This window comes from Bubalus bubalis, chromosome 23, assembly GCF_019923935.1.
Source record: "Bubalus bubalis isolate 160015118507 breed Murrah chromosome 23, NDDB_SH_1, whole genome shotgun sequence".
NCBI lineage: Eukaryota > Metazoa > Chordata > Mammalia > Artiodactyla > Bovidae > Bubalus > Bubalus bubalis.
In genome coordinates this window covers 28,958,489-28,984,263 of record NC_059179.1, presented here as the reverse complement: position 1 = coordinate 28,984,263, position 25,775 = coordinate 28,958,489, and the positions used below count along the sequence as shown (strand labels likewise).

At 37.2% G+C, this 25,775-nt stretch overlaps 1 long non-coding RNA gene across 1 annotated transcript in view; it reads right to left on the bottom strand.

Annotated features, from left to right (window-relative positions):
• Window positions 1-6,023: 6,023 nt before the first annotated feature.
• Window positions 6,024-25,775, bottom strand: part of LOC123331367 — a 52,247-nt gene continuing 32,495 nt past the window's right edge. The window contains exon 4 of the long non-coding RNA XR_006547957.1: window positions 6,024-6,166. This is a non-coding gene — a long non-coding RNA (uncharacterized LOC123331367). The remainder of the gene's footprint in view (window positions 6,167-25,775) is intronic.

Here is a 25,775-nt window from a genome sequence, read left to right as displayed (position 1 = left end):
AGAGTGAGAGAAAGATAAATATTGGTTGTAATTTAAAAACTGAGATCAATTATAAATAATGAGGAAATGGTTTAGAGTTGGGAGAAAAACTAAGATGATATTTTAAGGAATAAAAAATGTTCAGTAATGTTAAATTCTACCCTGAGTTTGAGGGGAGTTCATCTTTCAGTTTCCTATCTTTTTGCCTTTTCATACTATTCATGGGGTTCTCAAGGCAAGAATACTGAAGTGGTTTGCCATTCCCTTCTCCAGTGGACCATGTTTTGACAGAACTCTCCACCATGACCCGTCTGTCTTGGGTGGCCCTACATGGCATGGCTCATAGTTTCATTGAGTTAGACAAGACTGTGGTCCATATGATCAGATTAGTTAGTTTTTCTGTGATTGTGGTTTTCATTCTGTCTGCCCTCTGATGGAGGAAGATAAGAGGCTTATGGAAGCTTCCTGGTGGGAGAGACTGACTGAGGGGGAAACTGGGTCTTGTTCTGATAGATGGGGCCATACTCAGTAAATCTTTAATCCAAATCTTTATTTTTGGGGGCTCCAAAATCATTGCAGATGGTGACTGCAGACATGAAATTAAAATATATTTGCTCCTTGGAAGAAAAGTTATGACCAACCTAGACAGCATATTAAAAAAAGCAGAGACATTACTTTGCTAACAAAGGTCCATCCAGTCAAAGCTTTGTATTTTCCAATAGTCATGTATGGATGTGAGAGTTGGACTATAAAGAAAGTTGAGAGCAGAAAAATGGATGCTTTTGAACTGTGGTGTTGGAGAAGACTCTTGAGAGTCTCTTGGACTGCAAGGAGATCCAACCAGTCCATCCTAAAGGAAAACAGTCCTGAATATTCATTGGAAAGACTGATGTTGAAGCTGAAACTCCAACACTTTGGCCACCTGATGTGAAGAACTGACTCATCTGAAAAGACCCTGATCCTGGTAAATATTGAAGGTGGGAGGAGAATGGGATGACAGATGATGAAATGGTTGCATAGCATCACTGATTCAATGGACATGAGTTTGAGGAAGCTCCAGGAGTTGGTAATAGACAGGGAAGGCTGGCATGCTGCCGTCCATGGGCTCACAAAGAGTCAGACATGACTGAGTGCACTGAACTGAACTGAGTTTGAGGATAATAAGGATTAAGAAAAATCAATCAGAATTTCATCATAGAACAGTATTTGTGGCCATGGGAATAACAGATGAGAAATGATTAATGGAGCCAATATATGCCACTCTTCAAAATATTTCTTCTATAAAGAGAAATTAGAAACAAGACAGGAACTTGAAGAAAATTACATTTTGCTGTGTGTGTGTGTGTGTGTGTGTGTGAAGTGAAAATATAGGAAAATATAGGAAAGAATGTGGTCTAACCAGGGGGCAGAATTTCTAAATAGGAGGCTAGGATAAGTAGAGATACACAATAGAATAATTAGATTTAAGTGGCACATTTTTTCATTTTAACAGAAGAGAAAATTGAGACAATACATACCAACGGAGGTCAATTTATGAGTAGGAAGTTAGTGGAAGTAATGAGCCAGAGAATTTAAATAAAAAAACACTCAAAAAGTATTCTTCTAGTGCAGTCTGTCTGCACTTCTACTATCCCAGCAGCTGATGTCATTCCTTCTCTAAAACCAAACTTCCTCTTTCAAACATACTGAATTTTAACCTACTTGGACTTAGCTATGCTATGATTAGTCCTTCAATCCTGTTCAACTCTGTGACCACATGGACTGTAGCCTGCCAGGCTCCTCTATCCATGGGGTTTCTCCAGGCAAGAATACTGGAGTGAGTTGTCATGCCCTCCTCCAGGGGACCTTCCCAAGAGGGATCGAACCCAGGTATCCTGCATTGCAGGTAGATTCTTTACTGTCTGAGCCACCAGGGAAGCTCAAGAATACTAGAGTGGGTAGCCTATCCCTTCTCCAGGGGATCTTCCTGATCCAGAAATCAAACCAGGGTCTCCTTCACTGCAGGCAAATTCTTTACCAGCTGAGCTACCAGGGAAGCCCAAAGATAGGCAGGTACCTAAACTGTAGACAGACTGCTTGTATTTGTGTGGTCAGTCATGTCCACCTCTTTGTGACCTCATGGACTATAGCCTGCCAGGCTCTTCTGTCCATGGAATTTTCCAGGCAAGAATACTGGAGTGGGTTGCCATTTCCTCCTCCAGGAGATCTTCTCAACCCAGGGATTGATCCTGCATTTCATGTGTCTCCTGCATTGACAGGCAGAGTCTTTACCACTGAGCCATAAGAGAAGCCCATTGTCCTTAGAAAAACAACCAAATCCATGATCAAGAACCACAAGATAATGAAGCAACTGCAAAAAGTAGACATGACTTAGTGACTGAACAGCAATGAGCAGCGAACATGTGTTCATCTGCATCTCTCCTCAGTTCCCTTCCTGTATTCACTGGCATGCAATTTAATATGCCCAACTGTAACCCTGCAGGTTAGTATCATCTGAATTAAATTCCCGTGCCATCCATTGCTCTTGTTGTTCAGTCACTAAATCATGCCCAACTCTGCAAGCCCATGGACAGCAGCATGCCAGGCTCCTCTGTCCTTCACTGTGTCTTGGGGTTTGTTTAGATTCATAGTCAGTGAGTCAGTGATTCGGTCTAACCATTTCATCCTCTGCCAACCCCTTCTCCCTTTGCCTTCAATCTTTAGGTATAAAAAGTCAAAGAAATTGTCAGTAATGCAAGTCCTATATACTAAATCTGTCATCACTATTTTTCTACCTGATTTTCTGTGCCTTAGCAATCTGAATGAAGGTATTCAATTTACTACTTACGTGATCTTATAAAGACATTCAGACTTTATAGATGAGGAACCTGATACAAATGCCTTAAGACAATACCTTTTCATATAGGGCTATATGGCTCAGACAGTAAAGAATCTGCCTGCAGTGCAGGAGACCTGGGTTCAATCCCTGGGTTGGGAAGATCCCCTGGTGAAGGGAATGGCAACCCACTCAAGTATTCTTGCCTTGAGAATTCCATGGACAGAGGAACCTGGAAGACTAGTCTATGGGGTCACAAAGAGTCAGAAATGACTGAGCAACTAACACTTATTTCTATAATCAGATCAAATTGTACATGTAAAAAAGCAGTAGTATAGTTTTGTTAAATAAACTCAGTCCAAAATAACCTAATCAAAAGGAAAAAAAAAATATTGTACTATCTCAGGTAATTCAGTGCTGGGAAGACTGCAAGACTTCAGGAAGAAATAGAACTAGGGATTGAATATATATCAGCAGTACTTTCTCCTACCACTAATGTATATTTTCCTGTTTATAGTTCTTCATCTTATTTCTCTTTTACACACAATTTCCACATAGTAGAAAGGAACAAGAAGGGATTCCACAGCTTTGTCTTTTTTCCTTCAGTAATTAGAAAAAAAGAAAACAGCTCTGACACCTTTTTTTTGGTGCTAAATACATTATTGAGAGGAAGACACAAAAATTTTGGATCAGAGGCCACTCTGCAATAAGGGTTCATATAATTCAAAATGGCTACTTCCTTATTGATAATCATATAGATGAGAATGGAATAAGGGTGATATGGGAGTTATTTTCCACAAAACTAGAGCTCGAAAATACACCGAGTATATAATGTATAAACTCCAACTGCATAGCCATTGCTAGCATCATTAAGTCACTCTGACTTAATAACTTGCAGGTGACCAAGAATTTAAGTGTTCTCTAACACAAAATAAAGAAAAATATAACATGAAAGATTTTTTAAAAAATGTGCCAGGACAAAATCTGCAAAGCATTTCTAATCCATTTCAACTCAACCTATTATTTATTGGACATTCTAAATTATTTCTCATATCATGACCTCTAAATGTGCGTTTACATGACCTGGAAAGTTACCTCCTTAGGCCTTAACATCTCTCTCAGTTCAGTTCAGTTCAGTCGCTCAGTCGTGTCCGACTCTTTGCAACCCCATGAACCGCAGCAGGCCAGGCCTCTCTGTCCATCACCAACTCCTGGAGTACCCCCAAACCCACGTCCATTGAGTCAGTGATGCCATCAAACCATCTCATCCTCCGTCGTCCCCTTCTCCTCCTGCCCTCAAAATTTCCCAGCATCAGGGTCTTTTCAAATGAGTCAGCTCTTCGCATCAGGCGTAAGTATTCGAGTTTCAGCTTCAACATCAGTCCTACCAATGAACACCCAGGACTGATCTCTTTTAGGATGGACTGGTTGAAGTCCCTTGCAGTTCAAGGGACTCTAAAGAGTCTTCCCCAACACTACAGTTCAAAAGCATCAATTCTTCTGCACTCAGCTTCCTCTGTAGTCCAACTCTCACATCTATACATGACCACTGGAAAAACCATAGCCTTGACTAGAGGGACCTTTGTTAACAAAGTAATGTCTCTGCTTTTTAATATGCTGTCTAGGTTTGTCATAACTTTCCTTCCAAGGAGTAAGCATCTTTTAATTTCATGGTTGCAATCACCTCTCACCCTCACTTTATTCAAATTTCTGTTTTAAAATCACCTCTTGAAATACCACATCTTTTTTCCTTAAAGAAAATCTTTTACATTCCTTATTTCTTAGATATATTTTCTTTAATTTTAATGTTTTTATTTATAATCACTCCCAGTGGAATTTGAGGGGAGTTTTTATTAGTTCATAATCTCTTCTTACCATGTAGGAAGGTTTCTGTCATGTAAAGGAGTTAAAAAATTGTATTGAATAAGTGTAAAATGAATAAGTAAGTAAATCATATTCAAGATAAAAACTTCAGTAGTAACCTTCATTTTATACTGCTCAGTATAATACTTCATTTTACAAGGCTCAGAGAGTTTTCTGTGACAAAAGGAAACATCACATAGGTTTTAATGCAAGGACAAAAATAAAATAATGACATGCTGTTTTAATATTTATATATTCTAATGTAAGTTGTATTACTGATGTATCATAAACAACTTTGGAAGGAAGAAAGCAATAAGACAAAGTGGTTAGAATAGGCTTTTAGAGTTGGAGAAACCTAAGCTTAAATGCAGTCTCCACCAGTTGTGTGACAATATATGTTTCTCTTATTTCTGAGCCTCATTGTAAAATGAGAATTTTTTAAAAATCACCTTATAAAGATTTTATGAGAACTAAATGCACTGCTGAATGTCAACCAATTAGCTTTGAGTGGGAAACATGGCAAAAATTGGGAAAGGTTACCTACTATTGTTATCCTACTGCACACATGAGGGAAGCCATGCCTGTGAAGTCTGTCCCATTCTGGTTTAATATTTATTCAATAGTAAGACATTCTTTATCCTTAATGTTTTGCAGGAGTTTTCTGAGTTCGGAGGAGGTTTTATTTTTAATTAGATCTCCTCAAGTCTCACCACAATAGAAACACCAACAAAAATTCCATTTAATGAAAGAGGACCTTAAAGACAAGAGGAAAAAACAACAGAAGTAGATGAGGGGGATTAGTATAAACCTCAGATAAATTCAGTATCAAGGTTGACTTGATGAACAACTTGTAAAAAGCATGAAACATAGTTGCCACTAAAATGTTAAATTAGTACAGAAGAAAAAATATAACATGTTCAAATATGAAGAAGTAAGTACAGATCAAATAATTAGAGGACATTTTAAAGATGTCCCCCAGTAAAATTTGGTGTCAATTAGCAAAAGAGTTCAAGAAATTGAAATATTTATATTTCCCTAAAATTGATTTTTAAAACTGGAATATTCAGTTCAGTTCAGTCACTCGTTGTGTCCGGCTCTTTGCAACCCCATGAACCGCAGCATGCCAGGCCTCACTGTCCATCACCAACTCCCAGAGTCCACCCAAACCCATGTCCATCAAGTCGGTGATGCCATCCAACCATCTCATCTTCTGTCTCCCCTTCTCCTGTCTTCAATTCCTCCCAGCATCAGGGTCTTTTCAAGTGAGTCAGCTCCTCACATCAGGTAGCCAAAGTATTGGAGTTTCAGCTTCAGCATCAGTCCTTCCAATGAATACCCAGGACAGATCTCCTTTAGGATGGACTGGTTGGATCTCCTTGCAGTCCGAGGGACTCTCAAGAGTCTTCTCCAACACCACACTTCAAAAGCATCAATTCTTCGGCGCTCAGCTTTCTTCACAGTCCAACTCTCACATCCATACATGACTTCAATATTAGAGGAACATACAGTCTATTATAAAAATTTGACAATCAGCACTTAATCCTAACTCATACAAGTTATGCTACTTTACTTAAGAATAAGAACAAAATTTTCTGTCATATATGAAGAAAAAGTAAATTTTTCACAGAAATCCCTTAAATATAACAAGTCTCAGACTTTCCTACATAAAAAGTCAATAACAAAAAATAAAAGATGAACATCTGTGTTCTGAAAGTGTGGATAACAGCTACCTAAGAGGCCCAAATATGAATTCCTCAGTGAATAAAATGCCTATAAACTCATTTTTTGGGGGAAAAAATCTTTCAAAATCTGTCTAAAGTATAGCAGTATAAACAAAGAACTCAGGACTGAAGAAACTGATTTTTAAAAGGGAACTGATGGTGAGAAGCAGATCCATTCTTATTTAGATTCTGTATTAAATTGAACTAATAATCACAGAACAAAATGTTAAAAACAGTAAAATGTTAGCATGCTGCTGCTGCTGCTGCTAAGTCGCTTCAGTCGTGTCCAACTCTGTGCGACCCCAGAGACGGCAGCCCACCAGGCTCCTCTGTCCCTGGGATTCTCCAGGCAAGAACACTGGAGTGGGTTGCCATTTCCTTCTCCAATGCGTGAAAGTGAAGTTGCTTAGTCATGTCCAACTCCTAGCGACCCCATGGACTGCAGCCTACCAGGCTCCTCCATCCATGGGATTTTCCAGGCAAGAGTACTGGAGTGGGGTACCATTGCCTTCTCTGAAATATTAGCATTGCTAGCAAAAATAAACAGTTAAAGGAAAGGGATTATAGGAACTAATGTGAGAGAGCAATTTTCATCTTTCATAGAAAAATCTTAGTCTAAAAATAAACATTAAAACCAAAACAAGAAACCCATAATGACTCTATCCTCATCTTTAATATCTTTATCTTAACCTTAAAGGAATAAATTAAGAAATGGTACATCTTGTGATGAGACATTTACTTGAAATTCAGCAACTGTTTCAGTTTCTCCCTCTTATAATTAAGTGAACTTGGCATTAATGCATCTTTTATGAATTTTGATTTTAATTATTTTTAATGAATGTGTATCTGCATATTTACATACTTAGAGCTGTCTGGAATCATGTTCACCTAATATAAAGATTAGGATTTATTTTAACTTTCAAATTCACTTTGATATTTTTCATCATTGTTTAAAATCTTTATAATTTGCATGTAACTTTTAACCAAAAAGAGCAAAAACAAATAGACAAGATGTTACTCTGGTTAATTCTCAGAGGTAACATATAGATTATTATTGTCTTTGTATTCTTTTTATTTATCACACATGACATAATACTCTTTTATCTATGTCTTTTTTCCATTCACAGTTCCAGGACATTCTCAGAAGTACTCATAGTTATCATTTTGACGCGCACCCTTTCAGATATACTTCCGTACATGCATGTATGTGTGTCTTATATTTATGTGTATACATTATTGAGAGTTTACTAAATGGTTTCGGATTGCTCATATTAGTCTGTAATTTTCCCTTTTCATTTAAGACTTATAAATCTTCTCATATTATTATGTAGTTCTATCTTATGCTTTTGAACAACTGCATAGCATTCCATTAATACAATGTTGATACACCATCATGTATACAACTATTCTTTTATTTTTGGTAGTTTCAGTTATTCCTTATTCTTTCCTATGACAAAAATGCTACAATAAAAGTATCTTAAATATTTCCTGTACAAAGTTTCAGATTTTAAAATAAGACAAGCTGTCAGTTACAAGTCCCTCTACTCACTTTAAACATAGTAGAAAAACTAAGCTTCAACCAGTGAGAACTAATCCCATTTTTTTTTATTTTGTTTTAACAAGTTCCGATTGGAACAAGAACCAAAGTATGTAGGCACAAAAGTTATTTTTGTTACGTATCTCAAAATGATTTGAAATAGACTCTCCAGGGAGAATGAATGTAAAGAAGGATAGATAGAAAAATATAGGGGAATTAAAGGATAAGGCAATGGAATGTTGAAGTACCAAGTCTGACCTACTCATTTTTAAATAGAGAATGCATTTGGAAGTATTATATTTTAGTTTTAAGCTGTAAAACTGCTTTTAATTGAGTTATCTCTATGAGTTCCTCTCCAAACAGCAAGTCACATTTGGATATGACAGAATTTCCCAGGATACTCCTGGAGAGCCTTTCAGAAAAGATACTTGTTCCAGGCAGAGTGGAGTCACACCCTTAAAAACAGCCTCCATAAGGGGATCAAGAGCTGCTGTACATGCCCCTGTCTGGAGAACAACCTCATGCCTTTTGTAAACAGTAACTTCAGCACCTGTGCTACAGAAAGGCTCACTCTGGCTAAAGCAGTCCATATCACCTTTCCTTCTTTTTTCCCCTGTGAGCTCTGTATGGGGTTTATAGTTGGGACCTGCGAAAGCTTTTCAACAAAATATGACATTATAAATAGGCCTTTTCTGTTTCTGTTGTGTCCAGTATCATTGGAACATTTAATATTTCTTCATTTTGATCAGAAAAGTAGGAAAAATACTAAGCAATTTAGGAAAACACAGACTTTTTGCTGTGAAACTATTAAGAGACCATTCTATTCACATCTAAAGATTTAAAAAAAAAGAGAAATCAGTAAAAACCATGACCCATGACCTTTGGTTTTCTTCTTTCCTACTATCTGATCTCCGCAGAGGCCGGCATCTCTCTACCTCTAGCACTCTCCGTATCTTCTCTCCCTATCCTAACAAATCTTGAGAACATGTCTTCTACTTGTTCTCTGCTTATCCTTATCCTGGAGTAAGTATCCTTTCTGAAAGGATTTGGGGTCAGGGATGCTCCTAGTTCCCACCCTTCACTACTCTCTTCAATTTTTCCGGAAAGTCTCACCAACCAAGCTTTCTTAGGACAGATGAAAGGCATCCAACACCCTTCCTGTGCAGGCATCTATTCACCTTTGAAGACAGATACATCTAACTTGCATTTATCCCTGCCTGCAGAATGAACCTCAGCCAAGATATTTATTAGTAAACTATAATCTCCAAATGCCCTAGATGACATTGCACTAAGTATTATTTAAAATCATGCTTCAGGAGGAAATGTTTTAATAATTTATGCCTTTGTGGCTTTTTAAGTGTTTTCTTTATTACATTTTGGCAGGGCACACTAAGTATAAATTGAATAAAATGAGACATCACACATTGAGTATTAATTACCACAATATTAAGAGATTCTACAGCTTTGCTTTCTGAGCTGAACAATGGCAAATTGTGAAGAAGCAGAATTTTAAAGACTGCTTGCAAAATTTCCCCTACTCAGAATGTGAATTATATTCCTTAGCTTCAGATTTTATTTGAATTCTATTAATAAGAGAAACTCTTGGCCTGAATGAGGCAAAAAAATGACTTGGACATTATATAGTAGATCAGATGAATCTCTTCATGAGCTCAGAGGCAGAAGATATTGGAGTTAAAAATATCAATTCCTTTAGCAGCCAGAGAATCCAGGAAGCTAGTTAAGGCTGAAGATGCCACTCTTATTCCAAAGAAATAGAAAACATTGTGAACGTCAGTGTTCTGGAAAATCTTCACAATTTAAATTGCATACCAACTAGAGAGGAAGACCCCAGGAAACCCTCAAAAGCAGTGGACACAGAGCTGAGTGGCACTGGGTTAGGAAGTGTTCGAGGATATCATATTATTCTGGTGGATGCTGGGAGAGCAATACCTGAGGAGTATATAATGTGTCTTGGCCATCAATTTGTCTAGAAACAAATTTTGAACTCAACCATGAGGTCTCTGTACCTTTGTATATCATCTTGAAGGAAGTACCCTCCATCAGAATCTCTCCATGGAATCTGGATTGGTGACTTCATTACAGAAAAAAAGAACTACCAGTGTAACCGTGATGACAATGTTAGTGACAGCCACAGAGTGGTTAGTGAAAACATGAGACAGATTATTAAAAAAAAAAACAAAAACAAAAAAAAACACTGAGTGATAGGAAGGAAGATGATTGCTACCCTCTCACACAGAACCAGACGTGATTGCCAACACTTGACAGGTGACTTCTGATAACCCACAATACTTAAATACTGAAAAGCTTCCCCCTTGAGAGTAGGCAACAGAAAATAATCTCTATTACATGTGAATTTCAAAAAGAACAAAAATTGTCACTCATAATCCAGTTATACAAGAATTTAGTAGAAACCTACTACAGTAACCCACCCACAGTATGCCCTGACTGGAATTCAGGATGAAAAAAACAGGATGAACCATTGTGTGCTTTGGATAAACAGACCTCTAGACACGTAAAATGTACATCTCAGGAAGCATTTCTAGGTGACCCCAGATTGTTGCATCTTCCCATACACAGAAAAAGACTAAAATCATTAACTTAATATATCTGTTTTTCATGATTAGCAGTAATATTTTAGAAGATGTGTGCTTGACTACATGCATTTCCTAGCCCCCAAATTCATATATCTACTGGCTCTTCCCCTATCTCTTGAGAGCAATATACTCAGAGTTACTGAAAGGCTGTCTCCCAGTCTACAGTCCTCAGTAAGACACTGAATAAAACTAAGCCCACTCCTCTCTTGTTGTGTGTTGTTAAGTTTAAAAATTACAACTTCTATTTCATATTATGCTAGGAGTACTAGCAAATGAAATAAAACAATGAAAAAAACACCCTATGGCTTTTAAAATAATAAAATTATACTTTATGGAAGACAAGTCTGCTTATCTAGAAAATCAAAATGATATCAGACAAAACATTAATAGTAATTGGTCTATGTATCAAAGTCACAGAACACATGATTAAATACTCCAAAATGTTATTCTACATACACACACAAATAAATTGTAAATGATACCATTTACAAGAGCATTAAATTGTAAAAAATAAGCATTCAAAAACCAAACATCTAGAATTAGTATACACATAAATAACAAAAATTATGCTAGACTTCTCACACTGACAAAGTTAGCTGCAGTAAAGTGGGGGGAAATGGTCATCTCACCTAGGTAATTCAGATTAGAAGATATATAGAGACATTAATTTCATTTCTTAAAAATAAGTTCGAATGGCATTGAAACATGTATAATATCATGTATGAAACGAGTCGCCAGTCCAGGTTCAATGCACGATACGGTATGCTTGGGGCTGGTGCACTGGGATGACCCAGAGGGATGGTATGGGGAGGGAGGAAGGAGGAAGGTTCAGGATGGGGAACACAGGTATACCTGTGGCGGATTCATTTCGATATTTGGCAAAATTAATACAATATTGTAAAGTTTAATAAATAAAATTAAATTTAAAAAATAAGTTCCAAATTGATGTCAGATATAAATACAAGAAGTGGTAAAAAATCTTTTTTGAACACAAAAATTAGAGGACATCATTTTACTGTAGAGTGAATAAAGCCCTTTAATAGAAAACAAAAACTATAACAAGAAGGAAAACATACCAAAATGTACTAAAACAAAAATGTATGTTCCCTACAGGACATTAACATAAGAGTAGAAGGCAAATTACTGGCAGAACATACTGGCAGCAGTACATATGACAAAGGCATTGCAATTTACAATTTGTGAAGAACACCTACAAATTACTAAGAAAAAGTCACAGAACCCAACAGAAAAAAATGGGAAAAAAGGCTCGTCTCTTTATAAAAAAAAAAAAAAAAGGCAATAAATTTATGAATATATTCAACTTTAGACATCATAGTAAAATGAAATATGAATGGCTTAAATTAAAAGATAAGCGCCAACCACTGGCTGTGAGATATTCAAGCTATCAATAAAACAGAGTTCTAACACACTGTTGGTGAGTTAATTTGCACATCCATTACACTATTCAGGGTAATCTAATAAAACACATGATATGACCCAGGAAGCCTATGGTTATACTTACTGGAAATGTTAAGCAAAATGAAAATATAGGAATAAAGCAATATTTGTTATAGGAAAAAAAACAACTATTCATATCAACATTAGAATGGAAAAATTGAAGAATATGCCCACAATGGCAATATTGCATAGCAACAAAAATTACTAGATGGATATGATGAATATCTTTTAAGAAAGAAATGGGCTTCCCTTCTGGCTCAGCTGGTAAAGAATGCACCTTCAATGCAGGAGACCTGGGTTCAATCCTGGGTTAGGAAGATCTCCTAGAGAAGGGAAAGACTGCCCATTCCAGTATTCTGGCCTGGAGAATTCCATGGACTGTATGCCAGAAACATATCTACTTCTGTTTTATTGACTATGCCAAAGCCTTTGACTGTGTGGGTCACAACAAACTGGAAAATTCTTAAACAGATGGCAATACCACACCAACTTACCTGCCTCCTGAGATATCTGTATGCAGTTCAAGAAGCAACAGTTAGAACTGGACATGGAGCAATGAGCTGGTTCCAAATTGGGAAAGGAGTACGTCAAGGCTATATATTCTCACCCTGCTCATTTAACTTATATGCAGAGTTCATCATGCAAAATGCTGGGCTGGATGAAGCACAAGCTTGAGTCAAGATTGCTGGGAGAAATATCAATAACCTCAGATATACAGATGACACCACTCGTATGGCAGAAAGTGAACTGAAGAGCCTCTTGATGAAAGTGAAAGAGGAGAGTGCAAAAGTGGGCTTAAATCTCAACATTCAGAAAACTAAGATCATGGCCTCCAGTTCCATCACTTCATGGCAAATAGATGGGGAAACAATAAAACAGTGACAAGAGTTTATTTTCTTGGACTCTAAAATCACTGCAGATGGTGACTGCAACCATTAAATTAAAAGACACTTGCTCCTTGGATGAAAAGCTCTGGCAAACCTAGACAGCCCATTAAAAAGCAGAAATATTACTTTGTGGACAAAGGTCCATCTAGTCAAAGCTATGATTTTTCCAGCAGTCACGTATGGATGTGAGAATTGGACTGTGAAGAAAGCTGAGTGCCAAAGAATTGATGCTTTTGAACTGTAGTTTTGTAGAAGACTCTCAAGAGTCCCTTGGAGTGCAAGGAGATCCAGCCAGTCAACCCTAGGAAATCAGTCCTGAATATTCATCGGAAGAACTGATGCTGAAGCTCCAACCCTTTGGCCACCTGATGCATAGAACTGACTCATTGGAAAAGACCCTGATGCTGGGAAAGATTGAAGGCAGAAAGAGAAGAGGATGACAAGGATGAGATTGTTGGATGGTATCACTGACTCGATGGACATGAGTTTGAGCAGTCTCCAGGAGTTCGTGATGGACAGGGAAGCCTGGCATGCTGCAGTCCACGGGATTGTGGAGTTGGACATGACTGAGTGACTGAACTGAACTGACTGAATAAAGAAATAAAGCAAAGTAGATCCTGTATTTTCCATTTTTATAAGGTACAAAAACAAACAAATTATTCTTTACTGTTAAAAGTAGAACCTTGATAAACCACAAGGTCTGGTAGAAGACTGGAAGAGGAAAAAGAAAGAGCAAGCTTCTGGTTAGCTGGTCATATTTTAGGGGCTGGTTATATAAGTGTGTTCCTTCTATAAATATTCATTAAGTGGTAAACTTATGCTATATATGCATTTCTCTGTTTATAGTATTTGTAAATAAATAGTAAAAGAAAAGTATTTGACAGGGTCCCATGCCATGAACTCTAAAAGCAACGTCTGGTATAAGCTAACTGCCTAACTCTGCTTACTGTTTACTAGCTGTGTTTCCTTAGGCAAGTTTCGGATTACCTTAGTTTTATTGCTTGTAAAGTAGGCATCAGAAAAAAAAAATTTGAATCATCCCTTAAATTCCTATTAAGGAATTTGATAATTATAGCAACAGATATGGAGCAAGAAACGCCATTTATGCGCCACTTTATAAAAGTTCTCACTTGTACTAAAGAAAATACGAATAATTTAGGTTCAATGCATGAAAATGCAGATCATTGGAAAGATGACTAAAATAATATCAACCCAAAGGAATTTCAGGAATTAATGAATACATGGCTAAAATATAAATCCAAAGAGAGAAAAAGAGAAACAACAGGGTAAAAGGATAAAAGAGAAATAAAACCATGTGAGTGAAGTAACAAAAGATAACTAGGAAACAAAACAATTCACATTGGAGGCTTTCAAGAACAGCATTTGAATTGCAGAAAAATAAAAATAAGAACTAGATACATTTTTTTAAGTTTCTTCAGAACAGGAAAAAAAAAAGATAAAAACGAAGGCACAGAAAGAGAATCTATCAAAGACAGGTAACACACTGATGGTGTTGTCCATGAACAGACAAGTTACACAGAAGCAACTACCAAAAGGTAAAACCAAAATAGTTCAAAACACTTTCTTAAATAAAGCAAAATGAATGGAAGCATTTTTAAAATCTAAAGAATATGTTAAGGTTTTGAAATCTAAAGAATGTGTTATGAATATTCAGGAGGATAAATTAGGCTTATCATAGTGTCAAGCATATCAGAAGGGATTTAATAAATTACTATTGAGTTAACAAGTTATTAACTTAAAAATGATACAAGATGAGTAAAAGTCTTTCCCCAAATGCTTAAAATTGCTAGAGGTAGGTACACAGGCAGCCTTCAAAGTGTACAAAGTCCTGTATGTAGTAGAATCAGCAAAGTTCTAAAGAATCGGATAGGATTTTTTTTCTTTCAATTTTTATTGTAGGAAAACACACAAAATGTTCCGTTTTGATCAGTTTTAAGTATTCAGTTCAGGGGTATTAAGTCCATTCATATTGTTGTGCAACTATCACTATCTTCCATCCTCAAAACTCTTCACCTTGCACAGCTGGAACTCTATATCCTTTAGACAGTAACTATCTGTTCCCTCTTTCACCCAGCCCCTGGCAAATACTATTCTACTTTCTGTCATGATGGTTTTGACTACTCTGAATACCTTACACAACTGGAGTCATACAGTATTAGTATTTTGTGACTGGTTCATCTCACTTAAATACCCCCAAGCATCACATGTAGTGTAGCAAGTTAGAGTTTCCTTAAGACTGAATAATGTGCATATGTACCGCATTTTGATTATTAATTCATGGATTCACAGAACTTCAGTCACTCACATTTTAGCTATTGCAAATGATGCTGTTGTGAACAAACCTCTCAAGACTCTGCTTTCAATTCTTTTGACTCAGAAATACAGGTGCTGAATAATATGATAATTCTATTTTTAACATTTTGTAACCACCATTTTGATTTGCATAGGAGTTACATCATTTTACATTCCCACCAACAGAACAGAAGGGTTCAAGTTTCTCCACATACTTGTCAGTATTTTTTTGTTTTGGATTGTTTTTCAGTTGCTAAGTCATGTCCGACTCTTTGTAACCCCATGGGCTGAAGCACACCAGGCTTTCCTGTCCTTCACTATTCACTATCTTTCTGAGTTTGCTCAAACTTCTGTCCATTGAGTTGGTGATGCCATCAAATCATCTCATCCTCTTATGCCCCTATACCTCCTGCCCTCAATCTTTCCCAATATCAGAGTCTTTTTCAATGAGTTGGCTCTTTGCATCAGGTGGCCAAAGTATTGGAGCTTCAGCATGAGTCCTTCCAATGAATATTCAGGGTTGATTTCCTTTAGGCTTGACTGATTTGATCACCTTGCAGTCCAAGGGACTCTCGAGAGTCTTCTCCAGCACCAGAATTTGAAAGCATCAGTTCTTTGGCACTCAGCTTTTTTTATGGTCCAACTCTACTGGAGAAACTATAGCTTTGACTAAAAGGATCTTCATTTGCCAAAGTGATTTCTCTACTTTTCAACACCCTAAGGGTGTCAAAGCTTTTCTTCCAAGAGGTAAGCATCTTTTAATTCCATGGCTGCAATCACTGTCCACAGTGATTTTGGAACCCAAGAAAATAAAATCTGCCACTGTTTCCACTTTTTCCCATTCATTTACCATGAAATAATGGGATCAGATGCCATGATTTTAGTTTTTGATTTTTTTTAACTTTAGGATTTTTTTTTTAAGTTTTAAACCAGCATTTATTTTTTAATTGGATACATGTTAGTATGTTAGTTGGAATCAAGTAGTATATCATTGTAGTTTTTGATTTTCACTTCTCTAATGATTAGTGATGAACATCTTTTTATGTGCTTAGTGGCAACTTGCATGTCTTCTTTGGAGAGAAGCCTTTTTGAGCCCTTTCTCCATTTTGAATTAGGTTGTTTTTTGGTTGTTGAAAATATTCTAGATATTAAAGCCTTATCAGATACCATGTGTTTCAGGCAATGTGTTGAGCACTTGAATACTAAAAAATTCTATAGGTCAATGACACTAGAAGACTCAGTTTACACATGAAAAAAAGAGAGAGAGAGAGAGAGAGAGAGAGAGATTCAGAAAGTAAAAGAATTTCTCAAAGACCTTGAGCTAGTATATTAAGCAATGACTGCTCCAAGAAACATGGGCACCTCTTTTGCCTTGCAAGTATATGAGGTACTTGTAAGTTTCCTGGCACAGTCCTAATTGTAGGGTTGGTTTTCAGTAAACAGAGTTTGCCAAGTAATGATAGTGGCTATAGCAATACCTGTACCTAAGTGCTGCAGTGTCCCAACTACAAGAGGAAGAGTATCTCACACATCTGGACAAATGTTGAAAACCCCAGTCAAGGCTTAGTAGATATATTAAAAACTTTGAGAGCCTTTAAAATATGTATTTCCCCTAAAGTAACAATACACCACTTTTCACTTTGCTTTGCCTACGCACTCCAGAATAATGAGGCTGGTCAATGGGGAAAGCATGACACTCACTCAATTCTTGACTTAGGCATATCTCAGAAAGATGAGTCCAGAAAATTTCCAGGTAGAAACTTATGTTGGAACACAGCATGACTGGCCTCTTAGTCTGCAGTGTGTATGAACCCATAACCTTATGAAACAGGAATATACACAATTTACCCATATAGGTAAACAAATTCATCTTATTCTTTTGCTTTTTAAATCTAAAGCAGATTATTTTGATATTCCTGACCTACCCTGCTATTTGTAATTCTCTTTCAAGAGCTACTTTTATATCCAACATTTTTCATAATGTTTTGAACATTTAATAATTGCTCTAAGAAAGATACAATATATTCTATTAAGTTAACTTCAAGTGTTCTGAGTGTTCCCCTTCTGATTTTCTTTTTGCTATTTTATACATATGTGTGTATATATTTGCATATGTTTTAGGATGTTTCCTTGAATACAAACACCTCATGCTTAAATTTTAGCAAGAATTATTTAGGATAAAATAATTTCATATAAAATTTGGAGAAATAACCTTAAAACAATAGGAATCTCAGAGACTCAACTGATACTTTTGGATAATCAATTAGATAAGCATTTAAGAGAGAAATTAAGATATCTTTCTCATACTCAGGGCCAGGCAAAACTGGGTCTGAAATGTTCTTTCTTCTAATGAAGGACTTGGAAGGTGTTTGTTTTTCACATCTGTAGAAGAGGGCTGATTCTGTTTTAGTGTAACTAGTTACAAATGAAAAGGCATGGTTCCAAACTGGTACAACCACTTTGGAGAACAGTACAAAGGTACCTTTAAAAACTAAAGATAGAGTTGCCTTAAGATCCACCAATCCAACTCCTGGGCATATATCTGTAAAAAGCCATAATTCAAATAGATATATTCACCACAACGTTCCTTGAAGCACTTTCTATAATAGCCAGGACATAGATGCAGCAAAAATGTCCACTAACATTGGGATGGATGAAGAAGATATGGTACATATATACAATGGAATATAAACCATAAAAAGAATGAGATAACATCATTTGCAGAAACATTACTGGACCCAGAGATAGACATACTAAGTAAAGTAAGTCAGACAGAGAAAGACAATTATCATGATATTGCTTATATCTAGAATCTTAAAATATACAAATGAACCTACCTAAAAAACAGAAATAGTTACAGATGTATTGATAGAAAACAACCTTAAATTCACCAGGGGTAAGGAGAAGAGGGATAAACTGGGAGACAGGGATTGACATATACACACTGCTGCTGCTGCTGCTGCTGCTGCGTCGCTTCAGTCGTGTCCGACTCTGTGCGATCCCATTGACGGCAGCTCACCAGGCTCCCCTGTCCCTGGGATTCTCCAGGCAAGAACACTGGAGTGAGTTGCCATTTACTTCTCCAATGCATGAAAGTGAAAAGTGAAACTGAAGTCGCTCAGTCGTCTCCGACTCTTCACGACCCCATGGGCTGCAGCCTACCAGGCTCCTCCGTCCATGGGATTTTCCAGGCAAGAGTACAGGAGTGGGGTGCCATTGCCTTCTCCGATATACACACTAGTATATACAAAATAGATAACTAATAAGGACCTACTATATAGCAGTAGAGAACTCTACCCAGTACTCTGTCATGGCCTTTATGGAAAATAATCTAAAATGTAGGGATACGTGTGTGTGTGTGTGTGCGCGCGTGCAGTTTATTCACTTTGCTGTGTACCTGAAACTAATACAACGTTATAAATCAACTATACTCCAATAAAATATTTTTTTTAATCAAAATAAAGAAAAAAAATGCAGAGGCTGTTACTTTGGAAACAATTATATACCTATTCAAATATGTTTTTCCAACTAACAATCTTAAATGGCTTAAAATTATACTGACAAAACTGTAGCAGCTTTTAAACTAATGACAACCCCATGAATAATTTCCTCTATATAGCACAGAGATGTTAGTGGATAAATCACATATTATTGCAGGAAACTATTTTCCTCAATGAATTCTACCTGCTGGAATCTTACTGCTTCACAGATCATGTTAAAAACTTTCAATTAAAATAAGACTGAAGCTGGTTCTGAGCAAAAGTCTAAACCGTGAAGCTGAGAAAGCTGCAAATATACCTTTCTATTTTCTGTTATATCCTATGCTTTGAATGTCTTTCTGCACACAGAAACTTTGTAAAGGGAACTACTGATTAAGTGGTTTTAAAGGTTTCTCCAAGTTCCATTCCCTTAATGTGAACTGGCTTTTACTGATAAGTTACCATCTTGCAAGTTATCTTAAGGTTACCTTATCTTAATCTTAACCGTATCCCTTGCAGTGGTTTCTGAGGTTCAGGGTGTATTAGATACATAGGTACTGGATGGAAGAAATTCAAGACAAATTATCAGTTCTTGGGAAGCTAGAATAGAAAATTAAAGCACACATTCTAGCTTTGGATAAATTTAGAAATAAAACACTCAAGCTAATAAAGCATATTTTAACTGAAGGGTTTTTAATTTAATTTTTTTCTTATGAAACTATTTTCAGCTAAAATAGGATGAAATTTAATCAGGCAATTCTATTCTCCTTTATTTGCCTATCTACCTTCTTTGTTTAGTTTGATTCCAACCTAAGAAATAAGAAAAAGCCTCCTAGGATACACTCGAATGTTGTAAAATTTTGCAAGATCACTTATTACACAGGAAGTCAGATTCTAATACAGAGCAAGTATTCTTTCCCTGAGTTTTTGTTGGTTCAAATCTACATCTGGTCTTGCATAGATTTTGTTAGGAGTGTTGTCCTTGCAGACACAGAATATGTTTATTCTACTTCAGGGTCAATCCTGTTCCCCAGGAGTGTTGAGCACGCTAATGACAGATCCATAACAAATGGCTTTGTTCAATACTGGCCCTTGACAAGCAGAAGCAGTTACTGGTGATATAGTTGTTTTAAACAAGCTGAATTTAAGGGACTTTAAGCATGTAATAGACACAGCCTGCGATAGCAGAGCAGGGAACAATGTATTGTGTGTGTGTGTGTTTTGTATTCTTGGATCATCCCTCTTTCCTACAAAAATAAAGTTGAACTACAAATATAGTGTTGTCATTGTCCCAAAGTTGACATTGTAATGTCAATGTCAACAACAGGATTGAAAGTATTGTGCTGCAGGAATGAAGAGAACTAGGTGCCAGTCCCACCTCTGCCACATACACACCCAAACACATCCACTCAAAATTGTGAGACCTTGCTATTTAACCCAGATGGGTCTCTGTTTAGTGCCTTCATAGAAAATGCCAAGTGTAGGTAGAGCAGCTTGAACTTCTTTAATAATCTGGACCTATAGTATAATTTAACACATGCTAAATTAAAACATTTATATGTGAGGAGAAGGGGATGACAGAGGACAAGACATTTGGAAGGATCACCGACTCAGTAGACAGGAGTTTGAGCAAGCTCCAGGAGATCATGAAGGATGGGGAAGCCTGGTGTGCTGTGGTCCATGGGGTTATAAAGAGTTGGACACAACTGAGTGACTGAACAACAATACGGGAATAACTACCTAAGTAAATCTCTTTTGTACTCCAGATGTCAAATAGAAATTTAATGCAAGAGTTATCATTTTTGCCAAAAACAATATGTGAGCTTTCCATATGGTCTGTAATATTACGAGGGACAACTTTTAAAAGTATGAAACATAATTTATGCACATCACTTCCTAGTTTGTTTTGCCATCAAGTTTAGTTTTGTTATCATTAGGCAAGCTGTGAAGTATTGCAACATGTTATAGCTCTTTGAGTAAAATTTTTAGTCCATGATCTCCCTGAGCTTCTTCCCCTACTCAGTTTCTTCCATCACCCACTCATCAACTGTATGACCACCAATAAATCCTTGTACCTCTTTGCCCTAGACGTCTCTTCGGTAAAACTTTTGTTTGCATTAAACCTGTACTTCCCAAAATAGGACTAGTTATTTGCAATAAAATAAAACCTATATGGTTCTATGGATGAAAATGTTCAGGAAGTGCTGCAAACTCCATCTTCTCTCAGATGTGCTATCATGTTAGCATTTGAAAGATTGAAAATCCTGCAGAATGGAAACCTGATTCATTTTAATTAACCTAGTATATTCTGGATACATCTATTCATGAAATCTTATTTGAGTAACAGTAGTTGACAAACACCTCAGAGAATTGCCTAGGGATATATAAAGACATTTCAGAATAGATGAAGAGATCTTTTCCAGGGTTTCTTGAGGTAGAACATTTTATGAAATTGTGAAGGACAGCTCTTGACAGAAATTAAATGTACAGTGAATCCAGGAATCTATACCCTGGGGGACTTCCTCATTCCTCCATTATCACATTATGGGACTGGTACATAAATAAGCTAGGCTAGCTCCAAAAACATAAAATTATTAGGCTAGAGGCCAAGTATCTGGCTCCACGGCTTAAACTCAGAGTTGAAATTGGCCACTAGGGACATTAGGCAAAGTGTAATACCTCCATGCTTTAATTTACTTACCTGAAAATATACTGTGCGGAACAAGACATAATAAAAAGGCAGTCAAACAACAAATTTTACTCTTTGTAGAATTTTGGTGATTGTAGAGAATTTTTTAATCTAGAATTGAGTAGGAGTACTTGTCAATTTAATGAATTTTACCACAGCCTGGAGAAAAAAGCAAGGTGTCTAAGTTAAGACAGTTATGCTTGTAACATTGGTGTTGCTTTACTCCTTACGTGCTGTGCAGTGCTTAGTCACTCAGTCCTATCCAACTTTTGGTGACCCCATGGACTATAGTCCATCAGGCTCCTCTGTCCATGGGGATTCTCTAGGCAGGAATACTGGGGTGGGTTGCCAGGCCCTTCCCCAGGGAACCTTCCCAATGCAGGGATCAAACCCAGGTCTTCCACATTACAGGTGCATTCTTTATTGTCTGAGCCACCAGGAAATCCCTTACTCCTTATATCTCCCTCATTTTTTTGCAATGTTTCTAGAATACTGGTTATTTGTATGCTATTGCTTAGTGATTTTTAGAAAGTTAATACCTTTATGGAATAGCTGAGAGGACTTTTGATTTCTGTCATGTAAGAAGCTTCGAAGTTACTTTGCCCCAACACATAAATGGCCAAAGAAAGTAGGAAAAAAGAGTCATCTAAGATCAATCAGAGGAGTGAAATCACAATACAAATCATTCCCCATCCCTCCAAATGGGGAAAGATAGTAGGGATACAGAGAAGTATAATTTACCAAAGGAGAAACCCACTAGCAGAAACCTCTGTGGGAAATAGCAACAAGGCAGGAAAGCCTAAGTTGTAATTGATACATTGCTGAAGTTCAATGTGATGATTAAAAATTCCAGAGGGACACAGTCGTGACTGGTACCCATATTTTCATGAGTTTTCACTCCAAGGGTTACACCAGGTCTTCATGTGACAATCAGAAAACTCCTCTCTGGCTTCCAGCCAAGGGAAGAGGAAAACATTCATGTTAAAATACCCTAGGTCTGCTCTTAACAGAGAATGCCATCAAGGTAAATGTTACCAAAACCTAAAACTGGCATTGTTTTTTAAATCAGCTGGCCTGAGTGGAGAAAAGGAAATACCCAACTTCAGCTACCTTTAGTCTTCTACATGGGAAAAGGGAAATACACAAATTTAGCCCCTTCCATTCATCCTGTCCCATGTGAGGTAGCAGGTATTAAGAAATATATTGAAGTTTATACAATAAGGACGCAGGCTCACTAGAACACTAACACAGAATGACAACATTGCAGAACACTTCTTTTCCCCTGACTCCCTTAACACACATTACATCAGTTCAGTTCAGTCACTCAGTCCTGTCTGACTCTTTGGGACCCATTAACTGCAGCATGCCAGGCCTCCCTGTCCATCACCAACTCCCAGAGTTTACCCAAACTCATGTCCTTTGAGTAGGTGATGCCATCTAACCATCTTATCCTCTATTGTTCCCTCTCTTCCTGCCTTAAATCTTTCCCAGCATCAGGGTTTTTTCAAAAGAGTCAGCTCTTTGCATCAGGTGGCCAAAGTACTTGAGTTTCAGCTTCAGCATCAGTACTTCCAATGAACACCCAAGACTGATCTCCTTTAGGATGGACCGGTTGCATCTCCTTGCAGTCCAAGGGACTCTCAAGAGTCTTCTCCAAAATCACAGTTCAAAGGCATCAATTCTTTGGTGCTCAGCTTTCTTTATAGTCCAACTCTCACATCCACACATGACTATTGGAAAAACCATAGCCTTGACTTGATGGAACTTTGTTGACAAAGTAATGTCACTGCTTTTTAATATGCTGTCTAGGTTGGTCATAACTTTCCTCCCAAAGAGTAAGCGTCTTTTAATTTCAAGGCTGAAATCACCATCTGCAGTGATTTTGGAGCCAAAAAAATAAAAAGTTCAACACTCTTTCCCTATCTATTTCCCATGAAGTGATGGGACCAGATGCCATGATCTTAGCTTTCTGAATGTTGAGCTTTAAGCCAATTTTTTCACTCCCCTCTTTCACTTTCATCAAGAGGCTTTTTAGTTCCTCTTCACTTTCTGCCATAAGGGTGGTGTCATCTGCATATCTGAGGTTATTGATATTTCTCTCGGCAATCTTGATTCCAGCTTGTGCTTCCTCCAGCCCAGCATTTCTCATGATGTATTCTGCACATATGTTAAATAAGTAGGGTGACAATATACAGCCTTGACATAATCTTTTTCCTATTTGGAACCAGTCTGTTGTTCCATGTCCAGTCCTAACTGTTGCTTCCTGATCTGCAGGGTTTCTCAAGAGGCAGGTCATGTGGTTTGGTATTCCCATCTCTTTCAGAATTTTCCACAGTTTATTGTGATCCACACAGTCAAAGGCTTTGGCATAGTTAATAAAGCGGAAATTGAGTTTTCCTGGAACTCTCTTGCTTTTTAAATGTTCCAGCAGATGTTGGCAATTTGATCTCTGGTTCCTCTGCCTTTTCTAAAACCAGCCTGAACAACTGGAAGTTCACAGTTCACATATTGGTAAAGCCTGTCTTGAAGAATTTTGAGCATTACTTTACTAGCGTGTGAGATGAGTGCAATTGTGTGGGAGTTTGAGCATTCTTTGGCATGCCTTTCTTTGGGATTGGAATGAAAACTGATCTTTTCCAGTCCTGTGGCCACTGCTGAGTTTTCCAAATTTGCTGGCATATTGAGTGCAGCACTTTCACAGCATCCTCTTTCAGGATTTGAAATACCTCAACTGGAATTCCATCACCTCCACTAACTTTGTTCATAGTGATGCTTCCTAAGGCTCACTTGACTTCACATTCCAGGATGTCTGGCTCTAGGTGAGTGATCACATCATCGTGATTATCTGGGTCATGAAGCTCTTTTTTGTACAGTTCTTCTGTGTATTCTTGCCACCTCTTCTTAGTATCTTCTGCTTCTGTTAGGTCCATCCCATTTCTGTCCTTTATCGAGCCCATCTTTGCATGAAATGTCCCCTTGGTATCTCCAATTTTCTTGAAGAGATCTCTAGTCTTTCCTACTCTATTGTTTTCCTCTATTTCTTTGCACTGATTGCTGAGGAAGGCTTTCTTATCTCTCCTCGTTATTCTTTGGAACTCTACATTCATATGCTTATATCTTTCCTTTTCTCCTTTGCTTTTCGCTTCTCTTCTTTGCACAGCTATTTGTAAGGCCTCCTCAGACAGTCATTTTGCCTTTGCATTTCTTTTTCTTGTGGATGGTCTTGACCCCTGTCTCCTGTACAATGTCACAAACCTCCGTCCATAGTTCATCAGGCACTCTGTCTATCAGATCTCTTCCCTTAAATCTATTTCTCACTTCCACTGTATAACCATAAGGGATTTGATTTATCATTATACCTGAATGATCTAGTGGTTTTCCCCATGTTCTTCAATTTCAGTCTGAATTTGGCAAGAAGAAGTTCATGATCTGAGCCACAGTCAGCTCCCGGTCTTGTTTTTGCTGACTCATTACATAAATAACATATTTACTATAGTTTTGTCTAGTACATCATGTCTAGCTATTGCAGAAAAAAATACAAAGAATGCTAGAAGTCAGAAAGCATAGTCCAAAGAAACTGAGCTACATCAAAACCAAACTCAGATATGTCAAGAATGTTAGAGTGACATCAGGATTTTAAAGAATAAGAATAATGATTAATATCCTACGTAATCTAATGGACAAAATTGACAACATGCCAAAACAGAAAGATGATGAAAGCAGAGGGATGAAAAAAAAATCAAAATAAGTAAATAAATAAAAATGAGGCAAAAAAAATACTAATAAAAGTAAAGAATGCCTTTGATAGGCTCAAAGTAGACTGAATGTGGCTAAGAAAAGAATCTGAACTTGATTACACATCAGTGGAAACTTTTAAAACTGAAAAGCAAATAAAAAATATCTAGAAAAAAGTTAGTATCCAAGAACACTGGGAAAAAGTTGTTACTTACACATAATGATAGAGGATAAGATGGTTGGATGGTATCACCAACACAATGGACATGGGTTTGGGTGGCCTCCGGGAGCTGGTGATGGGCAGGGAGGCCTGGCATGCTGTGGTTCATGGGGTCACAAAGAGTTGGACACGACTGAGTGACTGAACTGAACTGAACACATAATGGAAATACCATAAGGAGAAAGAAACAAATATCTGAAGTAATAATGGCTGAGGATTTCTCCAAGTTAATGTCAGACACCAAACCACAGATCCAGGACCCTTAGGGAACACCAAATAGGAAAAAGGCAAAAATAGCAAGAACACACACTTAGGCATAGCATATCCAAAATACAGGAAAAATAATCAATCAAAATTGAAAGAGCTCCATCAGACTTTTCAGAAACCCTGTAAGCAAGGAGACTGAAGTGAAATATTTAAAGAATTAACAGGAAAATAAACAAATCTGTACCCTGAGAAATTAT